This window comes from Lissotriton helveticus, chromosome 2_2, assembly GCF_964261635.1.
Source record: "Lissotriton helveticus chromosome 2_2, aLisHel1.1, whole genome shotgun sequence".
In the NCBI taxonomy this organism is placed as follows: Eukaryota; Metazoa; Chordata; class Amphibia; order Caudata; family Salamandridae; genus Lissotriton; species Lissotriton helveticus.
In genome coordinates, this window is record NC_136060.1 from 148,070,707 (window position 1) to 148,093,437 (window position 22,731).

Below are 22,731 nucleotides of genomic sequence, written 5' to 3' on the forward strand. Positions count from 1 at the left end.
CTCCGAAGCCTCGTCCCTCCCATGTCAGAGACAGGCCGAGGAGGGCAGAGATCACAGCCGTAAACTTTATGAACCTTCTTCACTAATAAGTCAGTTTGATCTTTCCGCTTCTGTTTTCATTAACCCACCATTAATCACATGTGTAAAACCAATTGCTTTTAATTCATTCAATTCATTAAGTGAATCGTAAAATGGCATTTTACATGAACAGTATTAAAAGTGAGATGATATATATTGGCAGCCCATCAAACTAAAAAAATAAACGGGGGTGGGGGGTCTGGCCACTGTCTGCCGCAGGTCTCCCAAAGCATTCTGGTAGATGCAGTCCTCATTCGTTTGCCACCCATTGTTGATCACTGTGGACACCTGTTTTGTGCTAACTGGCACTCATCTGCAAGGAGCAAACCATTGGTTTGTGGGAGGATGACAAGCTGTTTTTACTACATCAGGTTCTTTACCACTCCAAGCTCAGGTGCATATATCCACAGGGTTCTTCAACCCAATATCCTTTCAAAAATATAAATAATGAGGGAGGGGAGCACACCGCTTCCTTCCAACAGGTCTCAAAGTGCATTCTGATAGTTTCAGTTGTCTATTGTGTTCAAAATCAGAGCCAGTCAGTCAAACGATTGTTTATTTAAACCGTAGGTCCTTAAACATATACAAACATAGGTCTTCGATTTAAAAACCATCTCAAGCTATAAACTATATAACAAACGTATACAACTTTGATTCCATTAAAAGATCTTCTTAGATATATAATCTATATAGCAATTATTTAAATTCCAAGTACCATTTATGAAAACTGGTGTACATTTCATCAAACCAATACCAGTGATAAAACATCAGCTCTACAAATTTTTAAAAACTTTTTTTACTTCACGCATAAACTTCCATATTGCACATGCTACCTCTAGTGAGTGCATTTCATAGGTAACAAGTCTGCTGCCTCTGCACGATTCCTAACCTCATATTTTAGAAAGATTGGCAGTAGACACGGTTTTCCTGCTTCAAGAACTTTTAGGCAATCTAGTAAAGTTTGCAAAATATTGCATTTTGGCCTAGGTTACAGGTACACTTCCCTTCGTGGTCTGTCACAGCCCTCCTAATCCTGTCATTCACATAACATGGATTAATCACAATCCTTATTTTTAACAGTTCTTTCCTATACCAACGATTGGGAAGTATAACCATATATGGGAACTTTTGGCCATTTTGCCATGACTTAGTCATAAAACATACTGAGTTTTTCCTTCCAAGTATTGTCTATCCTGGTCCCATGATATTTCTTTCCCTAATATCCTAAGTTCCTTCTTGCTTATGGTAGGATGAAAGTTCTGCTGACATACGTCAACCCTCGATTCCCTACATGCCACAGCAACCGTTTCTGTAACCCCCCTTTTGTCCACTTCATTTCACTCTGTAGGATCTCACATATACACCAGTAGGATACTTTTTGGTCTTCTTCACAGCCCAGGCGTTGCTAGTATCTTATAACTAGGGCTCCCGGTTTTATGGTATTTATTTTTTTGCCATTTCCGTCTGTATTTATCCATATTTATTTTTGGGGCATTTTTTCTGTATTTATCCACATTTATTTTTGCCACAAGCAAAAGACGACGCTACAGCTAGTATTTTTCCACATTTATTTAAATTGACAATTGTATTTGTTTTCTAGTACAATATAGGCTATATTGTACTGGAAACCGAATAAAAATTTGGTTAAAAAAAAGGGCAGGAAGTGTAGGGTGGAGAGAGAAGCGTGAGGTGGAAGCATGACTCTAGAGCCTTTGGTGTTTGGTAACCCAGGGGATACTAACAAAAAACTCTGGGCCTATATAATCCGACCCTTACCCCGGGGGCACACTATGAGATAAAAAAGAGCAGCATCCAATGATGGTCAAATGGTTGTAGGACCATTTTAAGGGTCTGCCAACAGAGAGTGCACAGCAGCAGAGCTGACTGTTAGATACAGTTGGCAGTCAAAGAAGTTTGGAACCAGGGACTCCAGTACCACTGCCTGCCCTGTAGAACCTGACAAGGAAACACATTGGCTAGGCCGGTGCCATCTAATGCTTCAAGTGTTTGAGGGTTGTTAAGGAGAAGATCTGCATAAGAGTATTGCCTCAATCTGCTATAACCAAGACACCCAACAGAAGTATTTAGGTTCTAGTCCTTGTTGCAACCTCAACACCACTCACCAAGGTTTGCCTGCAACCCAACAGAAGTTGGCTGTAAACACCTGCTCAAACTCTTGTTTCAAAAGGCCAGGAAACAAAAGCGTAAGGTAGTACATGGCAGCTGAAGCTAGAGCACCTAAAAAGAAGACGTGCACGATCACACATTGCATTCCAACGCATCTGTGAATTAGGGTCATACTTGCTCCGTCAGCCTTCCAGAAACGTCCAGCATCAATGTAAGCACACAGACTATCTAAGAGAAGCTGCTGACAGGTAAAGGAACACAGTAGTGATGTGCATGCATTTATCGTAACAGGTACACTTTGGTTAAACAGCCATTTGAAGCAGTGTCATCACTAGGTGGCACAGTGCTCAAGTTGAGAACAGTACGACACTGGAAGTTCCTAACACTGCAAATTGTCCTAAAATTGCACTTGCTGAACTCACATAGTTCCCACCACAGGAGCGAAGGGCCTCGGAGTTACCAGGAGATGAATACTGCAAATGAGTGGTGTGGTGTCGTGGGCCCAGGCGGGGCCCACATGTGGATCACTACAGGTGGTAACCATAGCACCAAGACAACGCCAGTGGAAGTATAGCAAGTAGGAGGGAGGTGAGTAGTGAAAAACAGTCCGCATTTTGAGGGCTTGTTTTGCAAACGTGGCTCCTGTCCCTTTGCCAGCACAAAGTCACTGCGTTACGACCGTCGTCTTTCATTTTGGTTCCATGCCCCTCTTAACCATCTCACAATAATCACTGGACGGGCAAAGATCTCTCTTTTAGACCTTCACTAGCTGTAAAATGTGCGTTTGGGGATCTACGGTGCGGGGGTTGCGTACAATATAGCTTCAGGAGCACTTTCAGCCCAAAAGACACAAATTTAACCACATGCTGATAAAACAGATCTCAAAGTGTGATTGATGGCCAGCCGCACCCGAGTACTTAACAGGTCTTTAAAAAGACCATTCACTAGTTAACGAGGCTTTATTATTTTTTTTCACCCCTTCTCATCAGACTGCGGGCCGGGCAGTGTCTACAGGACCCCCCTGTGCTCAGTGGCTTAAACAACGAAACGTAAGGAGCTGCCTTTTACACGGGACAGCAGAATTGTTTATTTGGAACGACGGCAGCGTGGCAAAATTTGATAGTATTTTTTTTTCTTTGTGCACATTTCTTTATTTTATGGCTTACAGAGGCTGCTCAAGGTTTCTTCAACTTCGTGGTAGGAGCTGGAACAAGTTTTCCCCCACCAGCGCACCTTGCGGATCACAAACAGGCAGCTGCTGCACAATTATCTGAACAGGTCAAATAAACAATAAAACAGGAAACAGTAGGCAGCTGAAGAGTGAAAGCTGAAATACAACATTGATTTAAGAGTTAACTTAGGTGGCCAGATTTGGGATCGAGGATTCAGAATAGGCGACAGACTGACAAGCTAAGGAGCGGGCTTGGGCTGCACTGCCTGTAACTGTGAGATAATGTATATGCTCTAACAGGCCGTTATTTTACACTATTCTGGGAAATGTGGGTGGGACCCCTGTACAGCCTCAAACAGATGCAGGGAAGTGTCCCATAACGACACCAGAGTGGACATTTCTCAATCCCACCATTCATCATGGGAGAAGGACTGCTGGGTTCCCTCTGGCTAGCCATCTCATTGTCTGCCCAGAGGACTTTCTAGGTCTTCCCCACGACAGAAAAAGCAAGAAGGCAAGGGAATGTACTAACACTCGTCATGTGTCTCCAAACACTGCAACTGGCAGCAGCGGCCCTGTACATATTGTCGTCAGTGCCAATTCAGCTTTGAGCAAACGTGCAGGTGTTGGGCCCCTTCAGAAATCAATGCAGCGGTCTCTTCCGATATCAGTGCTAGCGCCTATTCAGATATCACTGCTGCAGCAACTTTTCTTTCGACACTCTCTGCCCCTCCAAATATCTAGTGCCCCTGCCCAGTCAGATGATTGCATCCACCCTTGTTCCCCCGCCCAGTCATATGCTAGCACCCTCCCTGTGCCCCTGCCCAGTCAGATGTTGGTGCCCGAAAGCTCAGATTATCGGACCCATTCATGTTTGCAGCCAAGGCACTGACAGCTTGAGTAGCTTTTGAGCTTCAAACAGTTCAAGGTTCCAGCTGTGCCATGTGCTTCGGTTGTCGTCGCTGGACCATCCTCGAGCTGGTTTCACAAGCAGTGGCTGCGGTCACTGGCCCCTGTTGTGTGCGATCTGCGCCTCCAGGTGGGATGGAAAAGGAACGTCCAGCTGGAAGCTGAGCCCGCCCTCGGCCTCCATGGTGAACGCTGCCCCGGCTCCTACGGCAGGCTCCTGCTGCGGCGGCCTGAGCTCCGGACCGGCCCCAGGGGGAGGCGGATCGAGGGCTTTGCTAGTATTTTCCCGTTTCTAAATATAAATACAGACAAAGGAAATATAGATTTCCGTCTGTATTTATATGTAAAAATCCGTAAAAACGGAAAACCGGGAGCCCTACTTATAACTGACATCCTTGCCACTTTCTCCCATGATACCATTCCGGTTACTAATCTTCTTGCCTGGATCATGGAGGATCTGAGTAGGAACGATAATTTATTTATGCATTTTCCTTCTTCAGCATCCCACTTCCTCTTACAACTAAAGAATAGCAATTCAGCACCATAGAAGTACTGGGGAGGTACCATAGCTGTGTAAGCTTTCAGAACTGGCCTATCTGTCATTTATCCATACGTCTTATTACATTTTTTCAGGCCACTAACCGAGGATAGGGCCTGAATTCTTCAGGCATCCAGGTGTATTTTCCACTTCATAGATTTCTCAAACCATATTCCTAGATATTAGTACTCCTTAACTATCTCCATTTTTATGGAGCCTAGGAACCAGCCTCAATTCCTCCTCTTTTTCCTAAAGCTCAGAATCTTAGTTTTTTCCAAGTTTACTGTTAACTTCTTACTACAGAATTCACCAAATACTTTGAGCTCTCTTTCCAGTCCTATCACAGTAAGTCAGGTGGTTGCCATCCAGTGATGGTCCAGTACGTTCTGGATATCCTGGAAAATATGCTTTGTTCTATTTCAAACGCATCAGTATGGAGCAATCTATTGTTTTGGGGAGCAATTAAAGCCAGTATCAGGATCTGTACTTCTCCAAACTTTTTTTTTAGCATGGCAGGCACTTTCAAAGGGGTTCCTGGCAAGCATATTTTGAATGCAGATTACTCCACCATGACAAGTGTAGAGAAATCTGCACGTGTTAATGCCACTAAAGGGTGGAAAGAGGAACTCGTTGCAGTTTTCAAAAATTCAATCAGACCCCTTCCAACTTCGAAATGGTCAGTCATTTGCTCCAGCAGGGTGCTGGCATAAGTTCCTTTCCAGGGTGGTTAGGAGAATGGTTCCTCCCCACCGTTGATGGGATTGTAGGGGAAAGGCGTTCTCGAAGGGGAATATGTTTTCTCCAGTGAAGAAAAAAATATGCTTTTTAACAGAGGGCTGCCACCCCTCTCCAGATGGTTTTCACTGCAATGGAGAACTTCATACGCATGCTAGTGAAACAATAGATGCACAAGAGTGGGCCAAATGCGAGAAAGTGGAAGGAAAGATCTGGCGCCAAATATGTAATCTAAATCGCGCAGCACCGATTGCAGCGCTTAGACTCGAATTTGGTCTCCTTTCTACATATGTGTTATCAATGGCCGCGTGCTTAAGGTGGTGTAATGCACTGATGAATGGTTCTGACAATTTGCTAAGGGCAGCGTTGCACCGAGAAATATTTGTAAATATGATGGGAAAAAGTGCTATTTTTAGGAATTATTTAAAAGCATTAACAATGTTTGGTTTAGACATGGATGGGGCAGCGGTTCCCTGTAAAACAGCCTTAAAGAAGATAATTAAGAAAACAATCTATGTGGTTTCGCGTGAAAGAGATTTTAAAATGTGCTCAGCGAACAGAAGCATTGAATGTATTGTGGGGAGTAGTATTGTTAAAAATCCCCAACCTTATGTCTTATGGAACCTAAAACATGGAGTACGTAGGGTGATCTTGTTATTGAGACTGAATTTGCTACCTTTAAGAATTGTAACAGGTTCCTGGGAGGGTATTCCTAAAAATGAAAGATATTGTCAGCTATGTAATATTTGTATACAAGATTTGAATCATGTTTTATTTGTGTGCCCTGCATTACATACAATACGACGTAGACATTTAAGGATTTGCTTTTTAAAGTATAACATTACTACAGCAGAACAGGCCCGAAATTGCCTCCTGTCCCCTCCATCCGAACTGATGTGTTTTAAAATTTTTCGTTTTTTTAAAGAATTTTTAAATATTTATTAAGACCGTAAAAATCTCTTGAGATTTGAAAGTTTATAGCACTTGCACTTTCCCCTGGGTCTTTGGCCATTTTGTACGAGTAGTTAAGTTTACAACTGCGTATGTGCACTTTACAAGAAATTATTTGCTGCTAGTATTGGTTGGTAAAGATCGTTCTATAAAGATGCTCAGAGCACTTGCACTTTATCACGTACTCTATAGAAACTTTTTGCTGCTGCTTGGTTGGGAAGGATTTTCCCAAAAAAGACGCACAGAGCACTTGCACTTTTTTCGACTTTTCAGTCCTCATGCCCAAGTTCTTATGTGCACTTTTCAGATTTTTTTTGCTACTAGTCATTGGTTGGTAAAGAGCGTCCCATAAAGGATGCTCAGAGCATTTGCACTTTATTGCGCATTTTGTAAAAACTGATTGCTGCTAGTATTGGTTGGGAGAGATTTTCCAAAAAAGATGCACAGAGCACTCACACTTTTTTTTCGGCTTTCAGTCTTCTTGTCCAAGTTCTTATGTTTACAACTAAGCATGCGCACTTTTTCAAATGCTTTTTGCTGCTAGTTATTTATTTCCTGAAGCTCATGTTTTTTAAATGAAAATGATAATTTGTACTTCTACTTGAAATTACTGGTGTATGGAATTGTGTTTTAATAATGTATTTTATGTGAAATTCTTCGGAATTCTAAATCATAATAAATAAATTGAATTGAGAACTTCATACAGTAGGAACAGGAATCATTAAAGTGTATATATATATATATATTTATATATATATATATATATATATATTACCTACTGGCGGTCGCCAGTAGGTATATATAGTTAGGATTTTTTCTCTATGGGATTTTTGAAAATTCTATGTCTAATAACTTTGGCGTTTGTGGACGGAATTGGCTGAAATTCTCAGGAAAATGGCACATTTTGTTTCTGAGCAGCCCTTGGGGGGGGGTTCGTCAAGGGGGGGCCGAGAAAAAAGGGGGGTCCCAAAACGTGTTTTTAACATTGAATTTTCCATAGGGCGGTTGGCCTCACTTTTAGCCCGAACGGCTGAATGGATTTGCACGAAACTTGGCAAAATTGTAGGGACTGGTAGCCCGATGTGCCTTTGCTAGGTCTCAATATATGTGCTTCAGTGGATTTTGAGAAATTAACGTTCAAAAAAAGATATATATCTGTAACAGCGGACCGGGCAGCGCTCCGGTTCGCGGACTTTACGCGGTACGGAGCTTTGTGAAGCGAAGCTGATTGGTTCTCCGGCGTCTGTGAACATTCCAAACAGTCCGTAGCGGCCGCCATCTTGTCTCTCGGTAGGATCGAGAGACAAGAGGAGGCCAAAGCGAAGGGGCAAATGACCATAAGGGGGCATAGTAGATCCTCGCTGACCCCCTAGGTTTGATGTGGAGGTTTTAAAAGGGCCCCGCGGGGCAAAAAAAAAAAAAATAATAATAATCGAACGGCTGAATGGATTTGCACGAAACTTGGTAAAATATTAGGGACTGGTAGCCCGATGTACCTTTGCTAGGTCTCAATATATGTGCTCCAGTGGATTTTGAGAAATTAACGTTCAAAAAAAGATATATATCTGTAACAGCGCTCCGCTTCGCGTAACGGAGGTTTGCGAAGCTGATTGGTTCTCCGGCGTCTGTAAACATTGCAAACAGTCCGTAGCGGCCGCCATCTTGTCTCTCGGTAGGATCGAGAGACAAGAGGAGGCCAAAGCGAAGGGGCAAATGACCATAAGGGGGCATAGTAGATCCTCCTTGACCTCTTAGGTTTGATGTGGAGGTTTTAAAAGGGCCCAGCGGGGCAAAAAAAATAATAATAATAATAATCGAACGGCTGAATGGATTTGCACGAAACTTGGCAAAATTGTAGGGACTGGTAGCTCGATGTGCCTTTGCTAGGTCTCAATATATGTGCTTCAGTGGATTTTGAGAAATTAACGTTCAAAAACAAGATATATATCTGTAACAGCGCTCCGCTTCGCGGAGATAAAATTATCTCTGTATTACCTAGCTGTTGCTAACACCAGTTAGCGACGGCTAGTAGGAGATAGCGACCATCTTGGGCCCCACTTTGCATGTGAGTGATATTTATCACTAATGACATGCAAAGTGGGCATGCCAAGATGTTAGCGACTGGAAACAGTCGCTAACATCGCTATCTCCTATTACCAACTTTTGGAAATATTCGCGATAAGCGCGAATATCTCCAAAAGCTACCACCTGCCCTGAGCAGTTTTTAGCCATGTTATCCAATGGGAGGTGGATAACATGGCTAAGAGCATTAGCTCGGTAATGCATGAATATCGCTGAGTTTTCAGCGATATTAATGCATTGCGGTCGTTTTTTATCGTATTTGCGATAAACCTTGATAATAGCAAGGTTTATCTGCGATAATTTCTGAAGATGCTTAGCGGTAAAAAATTCGTTGCTAAGCATCGTTAGGGATAAATATCGCTTAACTTTGGTAATATGCCCCAACGTCTGTTAACGTTCGATTCGAAGGAAATCAGGAAGTGTTGAAAAACATTGTCTGCGCCATCTTGCCTTTTTTCAAATGCCACACTTTTGTCGTGCACGGCAGTCATTTTAGATGCCTTGACCAGACCCACTCTCTGCACGCTGTCGATCCTTAGCATGGCTCCCCACCCTCGCAAGCATCTCCCCCAGGCAGTGGTCACCCCCGCTCTCTGTCTTATGCATGGGTAATAAACCACCCCCATCTACGCTGCTCTTCACTGAGAATCACACCCTGTGCCCGCCCGACACCTCCCTTTCGCCCTATTCACTACCGCACCCTCTGACACTCCTTTTCCTCTGTGTCCGATTGTCCAGGCCGGTCCTAGGGTATCAGCTAGCCCTGCAGATGTAGTTTATGGCCCCAGCTGTAAAGAATCACCCCTCTTCAAAGGAGTTATAGTAGATCAAGGCCCACACTCGATGAGATCCGTCACAGCAGACGCGTTCCTATTATCTGAAAACCATCCTGTATTGTGATTGGGGAGGGGACCGAGCCTGAAGCGGAAGATTCCAGGGATGACTCTTTGTACATCAAAGTTTTTACAATTATGTGTCACATTAAAAATATATAGCACTCCAACAAAGTAGTAAGATTATAAAACTTTAATAACTTATAAATATATACAAGAAAACAAAAACAGTAATAACATATAAACATTTTTAGGGAAAAACAACGAAGTAGCGGTCGGCTGTGCGAATAGTCCCAACGCAGCACAAGGTCCAGATTTCACTGATTTCGGCATCCGGCGTGGGGCGTCGCGGGGGGTGGGTCATCAGTAGCAAACTGTTGTGCGAATAGTTCCAAGGCAGCAGAACGATGGCACTAAGGTGATGTCCAGTAAGTTGCCGCACTGGTTTTGGTATCCTACAATGCTGCTCCGAATAACGGCGTGGGGCGCCCCGGGGGAGGCGGCATGAACGGGCCTCTCCAGGTGGAGTCTCGTCTGTTGTAGTGGGGCGCCCCTTTACCGTTTCAGTTGCCATTCCGTCCGCTTTTGGTCCACTGTGTCAAAAGCCGCAATTCAGCTGAGTTGCGCCCACTCTTGCGGTGCAGCGATAGGCGGCTGTCACAGGACTCTCAAAATGGCGGCAGGCTGTTTCCTTTTTGGGCCTGGTCCACTGAAATGGCCCTGGGACACCTTGGAAATCGGACGCTTGTCTGCTAGGTCTTGGACCCCATTCTCGAAAGCGTCCCCTCCGCCTTGAGGATTCATCAAAAGTTTTGGGGGCCCCCGACTCCTGCAGGCTTCTGGTGGGGAGCGGCTGCCATGATTGCTCGCGGAATGACTACGACGGAGCCACGAGATGGTGGTGCTTTCATGGTGACGCCAGCTTCAGTCTGAAACATCCAGAAACAAGGTGGGGCTTTCATCGTTTGGGGAAAAAAAAAAGTTTTCATCCAATGAAAAGTGTTGTTTTTAGGTCATATGATCAAGCCTTCCATCATTAGGAAACCAAAAGTAAAATGAACCAATGAAAAGTTTTATAAACAAGTCACATGACCTGTTATGCGGCATAGGGTATAAAATGCGGAGAAAATACGTTGGCACGTGAGGCGGCGTCAGTAGCGGACCGATGTGCGAATAGGCCGAAGGCAACACAACGCGCCAAGATCCGGATGGCACCGAGGTGGTGTCCAGCAAGTTGCAGCACTGGTGTGGCCATCCTACAATGCTGAAAGTCGGCGTGGGGCGCCCTGTTGGCCTGTGAGTTCGCGTCAGTAGCGGACCGATGTGCGAATAGGCCGAAGGCAGCACAACGCGCCAAGATCCGGATGGCACCGAGGTGGTGTCTAGCAAGTTGTCGCACTGGTGTGGCCATCCTACAATGCTGAAAGTCGGCGTGGGGCGCCCCGTTGGCCTGTGAGATGGCGTCAGTAGCGGACCGATGTGCGAATGGGGCCAAAGGCAGCGCAACAATATTTTCTGAATAGAAGACACCACAAGGCGCTGAGATGCCAAGATCCGGATGGCACCGAGGTGGTGTCTAGCAAGTTGTGGCACTGGTGTGGCCATCCTACAATGGTAAAAGTCGGCGTGGGGCGCCCTGTTGGCCTGTGAGATGGTGTCAGTAGCGGACCGATGTGCGAATGGGGCCAAAGGCAGCGCAACAATATTTTCTGTATGGAAGATACCACTAGGCGTTGAGATGCGAAGATCCGGATGGCACCGAGGTGATGTCTAGCAAGTTGCTGTACTGGTCTGGTCATCCTACAATGCTGAAACTCAGCGTGGGGCGCCCCATTAGCCTGTGAGATGGCGTCAGTAGCGGACCGATGTGTGAATAGGCCGGAACCAGCACAAGGCGCCAAGATCCGGATGGCACCGTGGTGGTTTCATAGTTGAGAGGCACTTCATCTGCAGTGGGGCGCCGAGATCCGGATGGCACCGAGGTGATGTCTAGCAAGTTGCTGTACTGGTGTGGCCATCCTACAATGCTGAAAGTCGGCGTGGGGCGCCCCATTAGCCTGTGAGATGGCGTCAGTAGCGGACCGATGTGCGAATGGGGCCAAAGGCAGCGCAACAATATTTTCTGACTAGAAGACACCACAAGGCGCTGAGATGCCAAGATCCGGATGGCACCGAGGTGGTGTCTAGCAAGTTGCCGCACTGGTGTGGCCATCCTACAATGTTGAAAGTCGGCGTGGGGCACCCCGTTGGCCTGTGAGATGGCGTCAGTAGCGGACCGATGTGCGAATGGGGCCAAAGGCAGCGCAACAATATTTTCTGAATAGAAGACACCACAAGGCGCTGAGATGCCAAGATCCGGATGGCACCGAGGTGGTGTCTAGTAAGGTGCACTGGTGTGGCTATCCTACAATGCTGAAAGTCGGCGTGGGGCGCCCTGTTGGCCTGTGAGATGGTGTCAGTAGCGGACCGATGTGCGAATGGGGCCAAAGGCAGCGCAACAATATTTTCTGTATGGAAGATACCACTAGGCGTTGAGATGCGAAGATCCGGATGGCACCGAGGTGATGTCTAGCAAGTTGCTGTACTGGTGTGGTCATCCTACAATGCTGAAACTCGGCGTGGGGCGCCCCATTAGCCTGTGAGATGGCGTCAGTAGCGGACCGATGTGCGAATGGGGCCAAAGGCAGCGCAACAATATTTTCTGAAGAGAAGACACCAAAAGGCGCTGAGATTCCAAGATCCGGATGGCACCGAGGTGGTGTCTAGCAAGCTATGCAGCTGAGTTGCGTGCGCACTTGCGGCGAATAGGTCGAAGGCAGCACAACAATGTTTTCTGAATAGAAGACACCACAAGGCGCTGAGATTCGGTTACCACCGAGGTGATGTCTAGCAAGTTGCCGCACTGGTGTGGCCATCCTACAATACTGCTCCGAATAATGGCGTGGGGTGCCCGAAGGGGGGGGGGGGAGGCGGCGTGAACGGGCCTTCCTAGGTGGAGGCTCGTCTGCTGTAGTGGGGCGCCCCTTTACCGTTTCAGTTGCCATTCAGCTGAGTTTCGGCTGCTCTTGATGCTACAGCGATAGGCGGCTGCAACAGGACTCTCAAAATGGCGGCTTGTTCTTTGGATTTGGGCCTGGTCTACTAAAATGGCCCTGGGACACTTTAGAACTCGGACGCTCGATTTTTTTTTTTCCTTTCCTGTACATGCAAAAAAAGGTAAATGCCCGGTACGTTACACGCTTCATCTGCCACGATGTACTCTCCAGAGGAACCGAAAAAAAATATAGTTATGGTAACTATACCATGCATCGTCATATGGAGAGGTGGCACCAATTAATTATAGTGCTGCATAAAAGAGAGATTTGGAGGAGAACCCCCGACCTGCCAGTACATTCATCAAAGAAGTGGCACTGACAGCATCAGAGGGAAGGGAAATGGTCCCAAATATTTAGAACTTTGGAAAGATTAAAATGACATGTTTAGATTGTGGCAAATTAATTTCATGTGGACAGATGAGTGTTACTCTAATAAATACAGCATATGAACATCATCATAGTCGATGGTTGGTAGAGACATTTTGACTATATCCTGGACCTGCCCGTCCTCGCCCAAAATGGCGCCGGAATAAATGGGACTCGTAACTCCTTGTTGTGTACTGGTTGCAGAACCTTGAAATCACGAGATACGTATGCAGTTTTGAAGCATATGGCGGGCGGGGACGAGAATTGCTTGAATATTTCGACATCCCTATTGATATTAAGTTCTGATGTGTTATTGATTACTGTACTATTGAAAGTTCGAATTAACGTCACCCATGGTACTTGCCCGCAAATGTATATCTAGATAATTTTATTGTAACTGGCCCTGTCGTATTTTAATTATAAAATGTACGTCCACCGATTCCGCAACTGTTAGACACCTTAGTTCTTGCAACCTAATGGCCCGCCCGTTACGTTCCTCTACAGTGTAAATGTCTACTCATCATATACGATTACAGTTTGCTCCGTGGCCGGCCCACGTGGTTATAGGCTCGTATTTGTATAATGAAATTTTCACAATAAAGGTTTTTAAAAGAAAACATGGTAGTAGTATATACATTGGTAAAGTTTTTAATAATAGTCACTGTTTTAGAATCATTAAAAGGCAAGTGAAATAACGCAGACCAATTACATGAAGGGTAAAAGGTATAATACGCAGGAACGCAGTAAAGATAAATGGTGAAGGGCTGTTGTGTTTTCTACTCCTGCAACATAAAGTGATCGATAAGAATCTCATATTCAGGCGTATCGGCGACTAAGACAGCAGGTCGACCCTCTTTTGCTCAACGGCTCCGTCATGGGACGAAGAAACGCTCTTTTTCTCGAAAAAAGAATATATTTTACTTGCAGGACAGTTGTAAATTTTCCGGGAAAGTACATTAGCCTGGAACATTATAACATATATTTAAGAAAAAATAATGTTCGGAAGTAATAAAAAGCGTAATTTTTAGGTCATGTGACCAAGCCTTTCATCATTAGAATAAGAAAAGTAAAATGAACCAATGAAAAGTTTTATTAACAAGTCACATGACTTGTTATGCTTACGTTACGCGCTGCGCGTCGCGCCCCGGATGACTTCCGGATGCGCTAACGCGGCGCGTCATATGACGCATTACGCGACAACGCAGCTCCAGAATATAGTCAAAATGTCTCCACCAACCAGCGGTCGGAACACAACCCCTTTCAGCAGGCTAAATAGTTCTGTTAAATGACAACAGAAGGGACAGGCAACAAGAACCATCAGTCAAAGAGGGGAGGGCTAGTTCTTCTCTACCGGGTTACATTGGGGCGCTACCGGAACTGATCGAATTGGTAGTCTACAGTGTTTCTGGATGTTTCAGACTGAAGCTGGGGTTAGCATGAGAGCACCACCATTTAGTAGCTCCGTCGTGGCCATTCCGCAACCAATCATGGCAGCCGCTCTTTATCGTTATTTTGGGCGGGGTGGGTGGCGGAGCCGAGCTGTGTGGAGTTCAGTTCATCTCACTAGTTTTGTATTTGTCATGAGGGGTTGTTCCTAATGTTTCTATTTTAGAGAGGTCAAAAAGAGATCCCATTAGTGGCCTACTGATTTTGCTCGATTCCTTTTCTTTTTTTTTACACGATTTTTCGTTATCTGCAAAGACTAAACAGAGTATTGCGACTCTGTGTCTGTTTGTAAATAGAGAATGAACCAAAGAGAACCAATTCTAAAACAGTAAATGCTTGGATAACAATCAATCAAATGGAGAGAGAAGCAGGCACGACGTATTACAACGGGGGCAAAGGCCTGCGTTAACTACCTTTCACTATCTGCAAAGAGAGAGTACTCCTAATAGAAATGAGGGGGGGGGGCACCATTCAAAGCAGATCAGTGTGCATAAACACAAAAATGTTTTCACTTACCACGTACTTGACATTCGACAGCTTATGATATTTGCTATTAAAAAACCATTGAAATTCACTGAAAAAAACATAGGTTATAGACCATATATAGTTAGGAATTAGCATTTACAAAACCTTGAAAATTCACTGAAAAAACCATAGGTTATAGACCATATATAGTTAGGAATTAGCATTTAAAAAACCTTATTTTACTCACACAAAACCATTGAAATTCCATATATAGTTAGTTGCACTAACTATATATCGCGCACCCGCAATCCACTGCTGATGATGTCACATATTACATCATTCATGACATGGTCAGTGACATCACTGATGACATCACTGATGACATCTCAAATGACATCACTGATGACATCACTGATGACATCTCATTTGACATCAATGACCACATCACTGATGATATCATTCATGTGACAATACAATGCATCTCCTCACATTTTAATATAACCTCTGTTTCACCCAGTGTTAAATACAGAGTATAATTTTTGAAACCATTGACACACCAATACTAGTTACTACATACGCACTCACTGATTCCTACGTCTACACACACATTCACTCATTCACCCATACAATCATTCATACATACAATCACTCATCTTTACAACACTATCATATGCACTCATACACCTATACAGACACTCACACTCTGCCACTCATCCATGGAGTTACTCACACACCTAGTCAGTCCTGTAAAGAATCAATCACACTTCCATTTTCTTGTCTATACAGTTAAACATAGAGCACCTTACATTTTCAAACATATACTAACACATACTTACTTTCTTATACAATCATTGATACAAGTACACATTGATCTGCACAGAGTCACACACCTCCCAGCCAGCCACACACACACTCAGTCTCCCATACAAATACTTGGACAATCAATCAATAACCCATATAGTTAATCATATAGCTACTGATCAACACATGCAGCAGTTTACAGAACAACAGACATAATGATGCACAAATTAAGACAGTTTAGTCACTAACCCATGCACTCAGTGAGACACATTTAATCACTCACTCATACATTCAGTCACGCACCTACTAAATCCTTCGTCCAGACACTTATACATCTACTCATTCTTCAATATGTAAAACATATTTAAACTTTACAGAAACACACAGTCACTGGATGATGTCATCAGTGATGTCATTTGAGATGTCATCAGTGATGTCATCAGTGATGTCATTTGAGATGTCATCAGTGATGTCATCAGTGATGTCACTGACCATGTCATGAATGATGTAATATGTGACATCATCAGCAGTGGATTGCGGGTGCGCGATATATAGTTAGTGCAACTAACTATATATGGAATTTCAATGGTTTTGTGTGAGTAAAATAAGGTTTTTTAAATGCTAATTCCTAACTATATATGGTCTATAACCTATGGTTTTTTCAGTGAATATATATATAGATATATAGATATACATATACATACATGACACTTCCAGAAGTATGCCAGGAAAGCTGTAACTGGTGCATCTTTGCTAGCATACATCTGGGAATATTTATGGATTGAATAAAACAGAAAAGTATGCATAGGTGGAGGCCTAAATCAATCCATCAATAAATATTAACTTTATTCGATTTTCATAAAAGGAACATTAAAAATACAATAAAGTAGAAAAGCCAGTGCAGAATATGTTTCACAGTCATAACCAGTTAAGTAAAAAAATTAACAATTAAAAAGATAACATCAATGTGAACAATAAACCTCGTAAAGAAAATGTGCAAAGATCATAAAGTCGCCATTACACAAAATGCGCTCCATTCTGATTAACCATCTTTTTCCTAGGGTAGATCACAGACCATAAAAAAGTAGATATCCTACAACAAATCAGTAAACAAGTTAGTTCTTCTAAGAACAATAAAGCGGGCAACATTGTTTAAAAATTGTAATTTCACCAAATATGCAATTTAAAACATTTCCAGGGGACCTTATAAAATGTAAAAAGAAATGACATGCAACATGCATTTGCTAGATGTATCATCACAGGGGCATTTAATCAGAACATCCTATCAATCATTAATATTGGAGAATGTAACTAAACAGTAAAAAATATCCAGTCTAAATTAAAACGTGTAAAAAAACCATGGCGTCAATTCTGCACAGAATTAAGGTAAAACTGCATGATGTCATTGATAAGTATCATTTGGTTGTTGACTACACTTGGTTTTGCTAGTTCCAAAGATAATCTACGTTCTTTGAGCAGGGATAAACAATTCTTCTTTAAACCACTTCTGCTGATGTGGTGAAGGGTGTCAGGGTTCTCAAAGTACTCTGCAGGACCTTTTGCCAAACAGGCCCGTTTTATAGATTTGAACCAGGGGATTTGATGAATTAAAGATAATTTAAAACAATCATTAATAATATTGTGATTTAAAAATTTGCCTTCACAGGTTCATATCTTGTGCCATAATAAAATAGGTTGGCTTCTGATCACATCAGTTAAAAATGAAGCCCGAGTTTGGTGTGACATATGAAAGACAAGCAACTCTTAGGGACAGAGAGAAGGTTTCTAAAAAGGCCATTCTCTACCTTCTGGAGTGAATGAAAGTTGCTGTAATCCGAAATTACTGCCCTGTATACGACTGTTGGCATGCATTTGGCCTTGTATATGGTTAGCATTTCTATCTAGTGTTTTTGCTAAGTTTGTTAGCAAAATTTAACAGTGCTGAAGCGGATTTATTAAAATGCAACTTCTGTAATTAGTGGCCTGTTTCCAAGAACCACAAGCCTCAAACAAAATTCACCAAAGAGAAGGTAGTAGTAAAGTTTAACTTGACAATGCCAATCAAAAAGTCATGGCACTTCGTAGCTTTTCTCCCTCATTTCATTATATATGTTTTCCCAGCATTAACATTCAGACCCACATCTAGCATATAGTTGACATAACATTTAAGTAGCTGCTGTAAAAACACTGGGTGCGGGCCATAAGTATATTATTGTTGGCAGTTATACTTGGCATCGTTGGCGTGGTTTCCCCTGACTTTTTACCTCTATCACCTGTATTTTTGATGGTAAGCTGGATTTAGTTTTTGCTGGCTTAGATGCTTTGGGTGCTTTGCCACTGATTTTGCCACTGCTGATCAGTGTCAAAGCGCAAGTGCTCCCTGTGTAAATTGTAAATATGATGGGTTATTCATGATTGGCTTACTTGATTTACTGGTAAGTCCCTAGTTAAAGTGCACTGAGTGCCAGGACCTGTAAATCAAATGCTACTAGTGGGCTTGCAGCATCGATTGTGCCACCCCCATGAGTAGCCCTGTAAATGTATCTCAGACCTGCCACGGCAGTGTCTTCGCACACAGTTTTAAACTGCCAGGCTACATACACTACACCCTGCCCCCAGGGGTACCTTGGACCTACTTTAGGGGTGTCTTACATGTAAGAAAAGGGACAGTTGGGACCTGACCAGTGGATGCACTTGCCAAGTTGACATGGCAGTAGAAACTGTGTGCAGACAGTGAAGTGGCAGGTCTGAGGCCCTTTTAAAAAGCTGCTTGCATTGGTGGCACAATCAATGCTGCAGGCCCACTAGCAGCAATTGACTTACAGGCCAGGGCACACAGAGGGACGCTTTGAATCTTCCTGATGCCTTGTGCTACTCACCGGACTGATTGTTGTTGCCCTGCTGGTTCACGCTGCCTCAGGTGGGGGAGTACAGTAGCTTCTTGCGGCTGCTGCCGCTTTCGCCGCCATCACTGCGCCACAAAGGGGGACTACAAATCCCAGAAGCCTCCAGTGGCGCAGGACCAGCGCATCACCATTCAGCGCCAGGAGGCGCTTAAAATCGCCGGAGGCCCCACGTAGCGCGGGACGCGCGTGGGCCAAGGGCGGACCCGTCTGCGTCCCCATCAGCAGCAAGAAGAGGCTGGGCTGGGCCACCCCTCCAACATTTTCTTCTTGGACTTGAAGTAAGCTGAGCAATCAACTTTGACTTTGGACTTAAGGGGGCATTGTTCGTACTCTATTGTGCTGGAAAGAGAGTTATTGTTGAAAGACCAAGTTGTGTTAGCTAGTGGGTTACTTTTTGCAAATTTGTTAAATTACACCTTAGCCAAGTATATATCCAACGTCATGAGCAAAAACTTATGCAAGGGGGGGACTGGGGCAGGAGTAGTGGGGACCTTAGACGCTTTCCTCTCACGGGCCGTATCCGTGTTAATACACCAGATTAAGCTTACTGAGCAGAGGCTTTCCTTAGATCCACTAAACCCGCTTGCAAAGCATGCTCCTGTGCCAGAGTCAACTGCCATTGTAGTTACGAGCCCCCAAACTCCTCAAAGGATTACATCTAATCAACAGCAGGGTACCCCCCAAACTCCACAAATGTTCAATTCGTCTTGCCCAACCCCACTTTCTTCTCCGTCAACTACTCGCACCAGGCACCTAAGTCTACACAAGCCCTTAAAGGCAAAGAACAGTCTAAGAAAAGGAAAGCACGTAGTGCCCCCAAAACTAATCATCAGATCTCAAAGCAGGCAAAGAATAGGAATATAGCCCATGGGCAGGGAGGGCCTACGGATATACCGACTGGTCTTGACAGTAATAAGGGGGTAGAGGCTAGCGATAAGCGATCTGTACCAGCGATTGGTCACAACTCTCCTTGGGTCCAATCAGATTTTATAAAACAGCTGGAGGAAAGATTACTAGTTCTGATTAACCCTGTACTGGTGAAACTTGAAGTAATCGACCAAAGATTAAGTAAATTAGAACAGCACATATTCAAAGATCCAGCCGCTAGAGAGACGAGAATCTCATCTAGAACACCGCGCATTGGCCAGGCATGCCCCTTATCACCACCAATGGTAATTCCTCTGAACCCCCCCCCCACACTGTCTGAATCCAAAGGCAGGGAAGGGCCAAAGGGCCCAGTAGGGAGATTACAGGGTATGGGAAATGCTATGCCCGCTGGAGTATTCTTACATCTTCCACCCGAGACGAGCTTATACACCATTATTTTAGCAAATGTCCTGAAACTCCAATACCAAGAAGAGGAGCATTGGTCCTCACTTAAGAATAAGGTACTCCACTTCTTGAATATTAAAACAGGGCTTGGGAACCATCTTTTTAGGGAGTTTAAGATGGTGAGAAGGGTTGCTTGGGTTGGCCATTCTCAAAAAGGTTTGGATGGAGATTATGTCGTGTTAAGTTTCAGGTCCCCGAATATGGTTCGGTGTATTTTGGACCAGGCAGCCCCCTCTAGGATCAGTACTGAGGTTATCAGTATTCTCCCGTTGGGATATTTCTACCGATCTGACACACATCAAAGGGCAATAAGGGGGAGGCCAATACACAACTGGCCAGGATTTACTAACAGTCCAATCCCAATGGCTAATAGATTCAAGGTACTCAGCACATTGGACATAAATGATTGACTGTCCCCTAAAATAGACAGCAACCTTTTAGGAGTGAGTACACCCCAAGGCCTTAGTGAGAACAAAGTCATAAGGACTAACCAGAGATATGAGGCCACTATGTCACCGACAATCGACGCACCCAAGGGTAATAATAATAATATTAGAGTAGATTATATAGGGGCGGTAAATAGCTCAAATACAGTCCTAAGGTCTCTTGCATCCCCAGTACCAGGTTTACTGTTCTAAATGTAACCCCTGGTGCAAGTGGGCACCTGCAATGTAGAAATCACAGTTTTGGCTGTACAGAATCATCTTTGGTGTCATGGAACATCGCAGGGTTAAGAAGTAAACTAACATCTCACGACTGGCTCACATTTATAGATAAAAATAATTTCATATTATTTCAGGAAACATGGCTAGTTGAATCGGAGTATAGACAAGGTTATCTAAAAATTTTTACGCCCGCTATTCCGAGTTCGCGGGGTAGACCGATGGGGGGTTTAACCACCTGGGTGAGACAGGAAGAGAATTATAAAGTCAAACAGTTGGACTCCGAGAGTAGCGATATCCTAATAATTAAAATCCAAAGTCCAGAGTCTAAGGACCTTTTAATTTTTAATATTTATGCAAGGGGTAAGCTTGGGGGTAAAGCCTTGGACACCATTGCTTTGTTAGATTCGTATCTTGACTTCTATAATGTAAAGGGGAACATTTTAGTAGCGGGAGATTTTAATTGCTGTTTTGAACCGTTAGATAGCAATGACATAGACCTCACCCTGGAGGAAGATGGCTCTTGGGACATCCCACAATTGTCCCTACCTCCAATTAAGAAGTGGTCAGAGGTGTTAGGATTCCCGCACAGTCCTCTTTCTCTTGCCATGTCCAGGGACCCCATGTGACAGGCTGGGTGGGGATATAAGGCCATTTTTCCCTGCCCTCGGTGCTCGTTATCTAGTCGTGTGGTTCCTGGTCTTTGGCTAGGGGCTATTATTGTACTTTGGGAAATTTGCTGTTTATCACGGGCTCGTGATTTTCCCTTCCTGTTTCTTGGCTCTTAGGACTTCCCTTCCCTTCTTTGGTTCTTTAGTTGATTAGTTTGTTACCTTCCTTTGTTTGTGACCCTATCTGTTCTGGTGTTTTCGTGTTTTGTTGTTCGTTTGTTTGTAGTCTACCTTGTTTGTTTCGTGTTTTTTGGAGTCATTTTATCCCGGCTGGGAACAAGGAGTGGCTGGGGCTCCGGCGCTTCTTGTAGGAATCGGTGATCCGGCTGGATTACCCTTGTGATTCCCTGCTGTTTGTATCTAACGCTATCCCGCACTTCCGCCCCATTGTGCTTTCCATCCACATCGTTGTGTGGAGGCGGAGTGCTGTTTTGGGCGTTTCCGGGTTCCCGATGAAGCGCACAACGAAGCCAGTGTTGTGCAGCGCATTTTCCCCTGTTCTGGTCCCCATCTCCGGTACGCGTGGAGCAATTATCTTGGACTTTCCATAACGGAGGTTTTTTCAGTCGTTTTCACGACTTTTTCCTCCATACCCCCTTTGCCTCCAAGTCTCCAGACGCGTAATCCCTGACGCCAAGCCCTTCCCTCCCCTGTTCCCCTTTCTGCCTGCCGGACCAGACGCAATATCTCCTGGACGGAGCTCTCCACCCGGCAATCACCACAGTATTCGTGGGTAAGGAGGAGTGTATAGGGGCGGTGTGTGGGGGCATGAGAAGAGAAAGAGGTACTATAGTGTTTATCTTTTTGTTTTGTGTGGCAGACGGTGACTTATCCAGTTCCCTGTGGGTATAGCACGTGGAGAATCTTGGTCCTGGCAGAAGGTCCCTGGAATGAAGATCTAGGATCCCTTGTCTGTCTATCCCTTCTTTCCCGCCCCCTGTCCCTTGCCAATCTGTTGACCCATGGTAATATCTACGGTGTGGGTCACGGAGTGGCAGGTTCAGAGGAACGGGATTTTCGTCGCTCCTGCATTGCACGGGCATAGTTGGGCAGGAACCAACAGAATAACGAGCCCACGTATTAATTGCATTGCCTGAGCGACGATGGATGAATCTGTGGGGGCCACGGCAGGTACAACCCCCACTCTACAGGATGTCATGGGTGCTTTGTCTGCCCTACAAGAGCAGATACATGACTTACGACAGGAGAATGTAGCCATGAAACAAGAGGTCGGGGCACTACTTAGCAGGGAGAAAGGGCAGCTTAGGACTCCCCAGGCTCCGGTGATACATCCAGCCACCTTTCAATATGGTAGTGGGCAGGGATCTGGTGGCGGGGTACCGGTAGCAGTTACTGTGAACACTCCTGTTCCTGTACCATTGGCACCGCCAGAGAGGTTCACAGGGGATAGCGCTAAGTTTGGCACTTTTATGAATCAGTGCCAACTGCACTTTATGTGTAAACCAACTGCTTTCCCCAATGATTCGGCCAAAGTGGCATTCACGATATCATATTTGGCTGGTACAGCGGCTCAATGGGCTATACCCCTGGTAGATAGGGATG

The 22,731-nt window shown here is 44.5% G+C and overlaps 1 protein-coding gene across 3 annotated transcripts in view; it reads left to right on the forward strand.

Moving 5' to 3' along the window:
* Positions 1-22,731, forward strand: part of GABRA4 (gamma-aminobutyric acid type A receptor subunit alpha4) — a 621,559-nt gene that overhangs the window by 1,321 nt on the left and 597,507 nt on the right. The gene's annotated exons all lie outside the window — the stretch shown is intronic.